The sequence below is a fragment of the Elaeis guineensis genome, unplaced genomic scaffold (assembly GCF_000442705.2).
Source record: "Elaeis guineensis isolate ETL-2024a unplaced genomic scaffold, EG11 Super_Scaffold_31900, whole genome shotgun sequence".
In the NCBI taxonomy this organism is placed as follows: Eukaryota; Viridiplantae; Streptophyta; class Magnoliopsida; order Arecales; family Arecaceae; genus Elaeis; species Elaeis guineensis.
Window position 1 is genome coordinate 2960299 of NW_027332420.1, and position 7632 is coordinate 2967930.

Genomic DNA, 7632 nt, shown 5'->3' on the forward strand with positions numbered 1-7632 from the left:
ATTTTAAGAAGGAGACAGTGGGAGGATAATTGAACTTGAGAAGTTCAAGACCTATGAACTATCCTATCATAACTTGTGGAATGTCCACAAATTGATCCTCAACTAGATGTGCTCATTGATGAGACACAACCATGATATACACCTCCTCACCAAAGGTCAATTCAGGTATATAATGTATCACTCAAATATGGTTTGTAATTGAGAATGATGATATACCATACATCATTGAGAATGGTGTTTCCTTGACTTGTTCGGAGATAGTCATAAGTAGAGACTCTGACAATTGATCTGAAATCATGTTATCTGAAATTAACTCTCTGAACATCAATCAAGTATGAACTATGGTTGAAGCACCTCTGGGAATGAACCAACAGGTTGTTAACAGAGATGTCAATCTGAATTTTTATTATTGCCACATACCATCTAAAGAGTTTGTTTCTAGTGGGAGGGTAGATGTATTTATAGATTCAAGCAGGTATTGAGGAGTAGGTACTTCTATTTTTGATAAGATAGTCAAAATATTTGACTTTATCAAATATAAATGAATCATGTGTGTGTGCAAGAAGGTAAGTGGGATTCTCACTAACTTTTTGATTATGTATGTGGGTGACATACAGCATATTGAAAAGATAGTCTCGATATTGCACTCGATCAATGACGTGCTTATCACAAATATTTTCATAGAAAAGACTTGGGTTAAGCATCCAATATATTTAGCATCTATAGGGATAGATGTAAGTGGATGTTAGGCTTGTCCTAATCTAGGTACATAGAATTTATATTGAAGGAGTTCAATATGAATAGATGTAAAGAAGTTTACTTATCCATATATTCAATGTACCAAGCCTGATATGAAATATGTTCTATGCATAATCATTGATTTCAGGCAGATTCTTGATAGGATCTTTTGAAAACTGTGAAAAGCATTCTCAAAGTACTTGAAAAGTACTAGAGGAGTAGTGAATTGAAAAAGTTTCAAATAGCTAAATGTATTTGTTTCATTTAAATATTGTTAGTAAAGATTAATAAGGAAAGTCACCAAATGAAAGGGTTCATCATTGAGTTGGGTGTGATCTCACTAGGAACCCACGCACATCCTAGGCACTTTCACCTCATTCATGATATGATCATAAAATGAGTTAGTATTAAAAATATTATAATAGATCAGTTCACTAAGCCTTACACAGCAGCAATATAATTGCCATTCTGATTGTATAGACATCAGGTACAGGGGCGATTGACTTTAGTGCAAGTGGGAGATTGAAAGAATAGTACCCTACAAACCAATCGCATAGGGATGTGAAGAGATTTTTTTTTATTTTCTTTCTACTTATTTGTATGATATTAGTTATTTTTATTTATGAAGTATTGTGTTTTATCATTTGCTGCATCATATTTTTTTATAATTATGATAAACCCCATAGATTAGGGCAATAATTTTTATGCCTTGATGAGATCATACTAGTAAGACTTAAAATCTTGATAGCCTCAATCTAAAATATTTTTAGTCATTGGATCATCGAGTCGGAGATTAATGATCTCGATAAGACTGGTACATCCTATGTATACTCGATCGAGAAGATGGTTGATCTCACAACCACTTATGTGGTGACACTAATACAAAGATGTAGGTGCTCATTAGATAATGACTTCACTGAACTGACCTGCCAAAAGAATATCTGATGGAGCCTTACAGCATATCAATAGATGGTTCTTTAGTGGGAGTGGTGTATGTGATCCTTTGACTTGAGATCATCATGGTACCTTATGTATATGGATCCTTACTTTGGTTTATTTTCTAGCACACCATTTTGAGATATGTGTAGAATATTCTGGATATAATAAAGTATGCATGGAGGTTGTGAGTGGTCAATAAAGAATCGGTCACTTCTTATAGGAGAAGAGAACATCCTATGTGATCTCATAGGATGATGACTCTGAGAGACTCTGGCCAGAGCAGGGATGAACAGTAGAAATAATTTTTACTAGTTCATCAATCAAGTCATCATCATCAAATCGAGATACATATGGATAGGTATTTGGGTTTGACATATTTTCATATCCATGGCCTTTACGAAATGTTGTGTGATCGAAGGATTGAATTGCATGGTAACTCACCATGAAAGGATAATTTTGATATTTTTATCAAATTTTAAATCTTTCGAGTAGTCATGACACATTACTAGATGTCAATCTTGATTTGTGGACTCACCAAAATTAAAAAAATTTAATTCAAGAATTAATTAGGAGGAGTCCTAGTTGATTGGGACTCTTGAGCTAACCTAATTCAATCTGATTATGATTACGTCGAGAGTCTTAGTCCACTGTTGGTTAGATTTGAAACCCAATGGGTCACACACAATAAAAATTTGATTTTGATCTAATCTATTTAGATTTATTGTAAATCCAATAGGTTAATTAAATTACTGGCACATGAATTAATCCAAGTTTCCAATTGGGTTCAGTGCAAATGTATTTGTGCTAATCTTTTGCTTGTTGCCTTGACCTAATGTGATTGAATTTGAACAATCTAATTATTAGTTGGTTTATCTGAATTTTATGAAAGAGTTCCATGTGAATCTACCACCTCCATGCCATAATCCACATGCCAATTTATTTATGGCATCATATTTATTTTGGAAGTTAAAGAGAGGAGTCCTTCTCCTTTACTTATCTTAATTCTCTTACATCTTCTACACATCTCTTAAGTTTATGCACCATTAGATGGTGCCTTGGGACTTGTGGGCATGGAAGAGGAGAAGGAGTCCTTCTTTAGGAAGGAACTCCATGCTAAAATAAATATGGGATGCCCACTTTTTGTGCATTGAAATGGAAGAGTCCATTTCATACTGAAATCTTGATTCCTTCCATTATTTCTATGCATTTCCTTAATGGGGAATGGAAGAGGGGCATGGAAGAGGAGGAAGAGTCCTTCTCTTGGAAGGAATTTGAATGCCAAATAAATTGGATAGCATTTCATATTTGCATTGATATGGAAGAGTCCATAATATCATGGACTCTTGTTTTTTCATGCCCTCCCTCTTATCCCACATGCCATATGATGGTGTTATATTTTTTCTAAGTAGAGGAAGAGTCCTTCTACTAGTTAACCTCTTTAGTTTCCATGCCATCCCTTTGAATTCTATGAAAAAAAAAAAATTAAATGGTGCATGTAAGAATGAAGGGATGCCAAGAGTTGGTGTCCCATGGTGTTGCCCATCTTTTTCTATTTAAAGGGGGTGCTACACCTGGTTTCTACATGCCATTTTGGGTGTTGGTTGGGTGTAGAAATGAGAGGAAATTGATAGAAAAAATCTAAAAAATGATAAGAGAAAAAAGGAGAAGAAAAATGGAAAGGAAGGGATGAGAGAAAAAGGAAAGCATGAGATTCTTGTCCTAAAATCAGTTTATTCAAGTATTGAACATCTGATTTAATTTTTATGTAGTGTGATCTTTTAAGAAAAGATTCTTAAAGAGGTCTTAGTAGAGGTTATGAAGACATACAAGTGATGGTGCAATCAGTTCTTACGAAGGACAGTCGGTAGCGAGCTTACAAAGAAGGCTGCAGCACCATGTCAAGTTGGGAAGGGCCTTGATCAGTCCCGTGGATCATCATTAGAGGACTTCTACTTTGGAGTCTCATGGAGATCTCAAAATTACTAGTTCGTGGTCTTCATGATGGTATATAACTTCTGATCTTCTCTTGTTATACATACTTTTGATATTTGATTGTAATCATCAAGGGGTTCTTAGGACTTTTATGTTTCGATAGACTAGTTTAAATATTAAACTTTATTTTTAATAATTGAATACATATAAAAATTTTGAAATTCATATTGTACTGCATCACCAGAATCCAACAATTTGCCATTCATATATGGGATATGTGAAGGCATGCATAATTTTGAAAATTATTTTAGATTATTTTCTAGTATATATATGTGATATATACTTGCATGCACAAATCTAAAAATTATTTAGATCTTATTTATGATTCATATATGAGATAGATGATTGTATATTGAGGTCTGAAAATTTAGTTAATGATTTGTATATAAAATATATGATATTATGTTTAGATCTGAATTTTGCATATATATATAAGATATATGCTTGTATGTTAAATCTAAAAATTAGTTTCAAGATTAAAAATTTTTTAAATATAAATAATTTAGATCTAAAATTTAATTTTAGAATCTAAAATTTATGTTTGTGTATGATGATTTGGACATGGATAGATCAAAAATTAGGTCATATAATTAGATTACATCTAGGTTTTGATTTAATCATAATGGGTCAAATCAATTTAGCAATTGATTAAATTGAGTTAAATATTGATTAAGATTAGGTCAATTAAATCTTAGATCATATAATTATTATTGATCGAATCGATTAAATCTCATATGTAGAATCGATTAACCTAAAGACCTAATTCAAATCGATGGCTTGAGCCTGATTCATTTGAGCTAACCTATTTGGACCAATTGACCAATTAATATCTAACACAAGTAATTGAAAAGTGGTTATTTAATTGATTCTATTCACTGATCTAGTTAATTTATTGGTGTCTAAGAAAAGTAATGGAGAGACCCCATCGATCTCTACTTATCTGACCAATTTGAAAGATTGAGTCTTCAATATAGTTGCTTGATGGTTTGGTTTAGCTTATATCAATTAGATTAGTAATTTGATAGCTGATTAGATGAGACCTAAACCTAAACCTCTCTATGAATATTAATTCTAGAGGTCTTTCACCCTTGTAGTTGTATGAATGTGCTACTAGTATTAATTATTCTCGACTGATCACAGTGATTCAGTTGCATTGAGAACACACAACCACTCTATTAGCAAAGAGCTGCTCTAGGGTAAAGATGAGGTTGGATCCGATAACTGTTAGATGAGGGATCCAATGATACTTTTGCACCTATTTATGAATGATGGATCGGACTTAACTAAGGAGTATGGTCAATAACTGCTAGGTGAGCCCATATAACTTAGAGCCAAATCGCTGCAACATATTTAGAGAAGCATCTGGATAAAATATTGTCCACACATCGATGTGCATATTATCAATAACTGTTAAGTGACATGCACGACATCGGTGGGATCGCAGCACCCATTAGAAAGTCAATTGTCGTATTAGAATTTTTGCTTCCCATCCAGAGAGTGTAGGAATCCAAAAAAAATAGTGAGAGTTTTATTTGCTTCTTAAAGTCCCTAGAGTAAATATAAAATTTAAAGTACAAAAGTCTAACTTGAATCTCTACTCTCGCAGTTAAACCATATCCACTTCAAATCCTCTAGGCCGCATCCTTGAGTCCAATCATTTGATCAAAACCAATTTTAGAGATTGGCTAAGAAATCTCAAGATTGTCTTGATTTTTGAAAAATTAGGATATGTACTTGATCAAGACCCTTTAGTGATACCAAACCATCCTAATGCTGAGCAGAAGTAGCATATGATAAATGGATGGATGAAGACAATCGGGTTAAGTGCTATGTGCTGGCTTCCATGTCAAACGAGTTATAGAGCTAGCTTGAGCATATGCCCATTGCCAGGGCTATGATCACTCACCTATAAGAGTTGTATGGTGAGCAGAGCCATGCAACACATTTTGAAGTCTCCAAGAGACTTTTCAATATGAAAATATGTGAAGGATAGTCGGTCCATGAACACTGTATGACAGTAATCAAGGACTTTGAAAAGTTTGAGAAACTCAGGCTTAATATGCAAAAGAAATTATAGATGGATTTTATCCTTCAATCTCTTACGAGTTCATATAGTCAATTTATTATGAATTTTTATATGAACAAACTTGATTGTACCATATTCGAACTGGTCAATATGTTGGTCACTACTGAGAGAACCTTAAAAAGTTTAAGGGGCACTATTCTCGCTGTAGAGCAGACTTTTTCATCCAAAAGAAAGTCTGGTCGGAAGAAGAAGAATAAACTTGTAAAGAAATAGAAGAAAGAGAGCAAGCTAAAGAAGGACGTTTCGAAGAAGGCTGCAGTAAAAGAAAAATATTTTTACTATGATGCTGATAGCCATTCGAGGAGGAACTGTCTACTCTATCTGAAGAGCCTGAAGACCAAGAAGAGCGACACACTTTTAGAAAGTATGTCAAGTATGCTTATAATTGAATCTAACCTAACAGTTTCTTTTGCTTCTAGTTGGGTATTGGACTCTGATTCGAGTGCTCATATATGTACTTCTATGCAGGGTCTACACAAAGTAGGAGGTTGAGGGAAGGTAACATGATCTTTTGAATCAGTGATAGAGCAAAAATTACTGCAGAAGTCATTGGCACTTATCCTCTTTGATTACAGTTTAGATTTAGATTAGATTTAAAAGACTATTATTTTACTTCTGTAGTTAGTCCAAATTTGATTTTCGTATCCATGCTAGCACAGAGTGGTTTTGATTTCAATTTTAATAAAAACTTTTATTCTATTAATTTATGAAATAAATTAGTTGCACGTGATCTTTTAATTGACAGTCTTTATGACTTACATGTTGATATGAATGTGAATATAAATGAGCAAGTAATGAGTACCGTATATCAAAAGAGACCCAAAGATGAAATCAACCAGAAGTACTTGTGGCATTTTAGGCTTGGTCATATTGAAGTGGAAGGATAAACAAACTAGAAAAGAATAGGATCCTTGACTCTTCTGATTTTAAGTTATACCCAACTTGTAAATCTTACCTTTGAGGAAAAATGGTCAAATTGCTCTTTGTGGGATATGAGAAAAGGGCCATTGAGTTATTTGCCCTGGTACACATCGATGTGTGTGGGCCATTTGATATGTAGATCAGAAATAGTTATAGCTACTTCATCATCTTTATCAATGATTTGTCACGGTATAGGTATGTATTTCTGATGAAATATAAGTCTGAAGTCTTTAAAAAATTTAAAAAATTCAGAATTAAAATAAATAAATAAATAAATAAATTTATTAAAGTTCTTCGATCTGATCGAGGAGGTGAATACCTTAGTCAAAAATTTTTGAAATATTTTAAAGATAACAATATAGTCTCTCAATGGACTCCTCTTGAAATACCTCAGCTCAATGAGATATCTAAAAAGAGAAATAGGACCCTATTAGATATGGTTAGATCTATTATAAGCTTCACTGATTTACCCTTATATCTTTGAAGACATGCCTTATTAATAGTAATATATCTATTGAATAGGGTTTTCTTCAAAATCTGCTCCAATCTAACCATATGAGATATGGCATGATAAGAAGCTGAGTCTAGATTATCTAAATACTTGGGGACATCCAACCTATGTGAAAAAATAGATGGCTGACAAATTAGAGTATAGATCTGCTATAGCTCATTTTATAGGATATCCAAAAGAATCCATGTGATATTACTTCTACTTTTTTCAAGATCACAATGTGATTGTGAATTGACATGCCATATTTCTAGAAAAATAGTTTATCTAGGATGGTGGCAGTGGGAGGTTAGTTGAGCTTGAAAAGAAGATCTCTGATGAGCAAAGAGCTATAGATCCTCAGGAACCCATTACTTATGAGCCAGTAGTTGATGTTCCTCCACCACCTCATAAATCTAGTCGAATCTCCTATCCTCATGAAAGGTACATGGATAGCTTACAAAGGAAG

The 7632-nt window shown here is 33.4% G+C and overlaps 1 long non-coding RNA gene across 1 annotated transcript; it reads left to right on the forward strand.

Moving 5' to 3' along the window:
- The first annotated feature begins 3283 nt into the window (after positions 1–3283).
- LOC140854482 (uncharacterized) lies at positions 3284–6860 on the forward strand. Its single transcript, XR_012137703.1, has 3 exons — positions 3284–3681; positions 5878–6119; positions 6224–6860. It is a non-coding gene; the product is annotated as an uncharacterized lncRNA (long non-coding RNA).
- Positions 6861–7632: the final 772 nt, after the last annotated feature.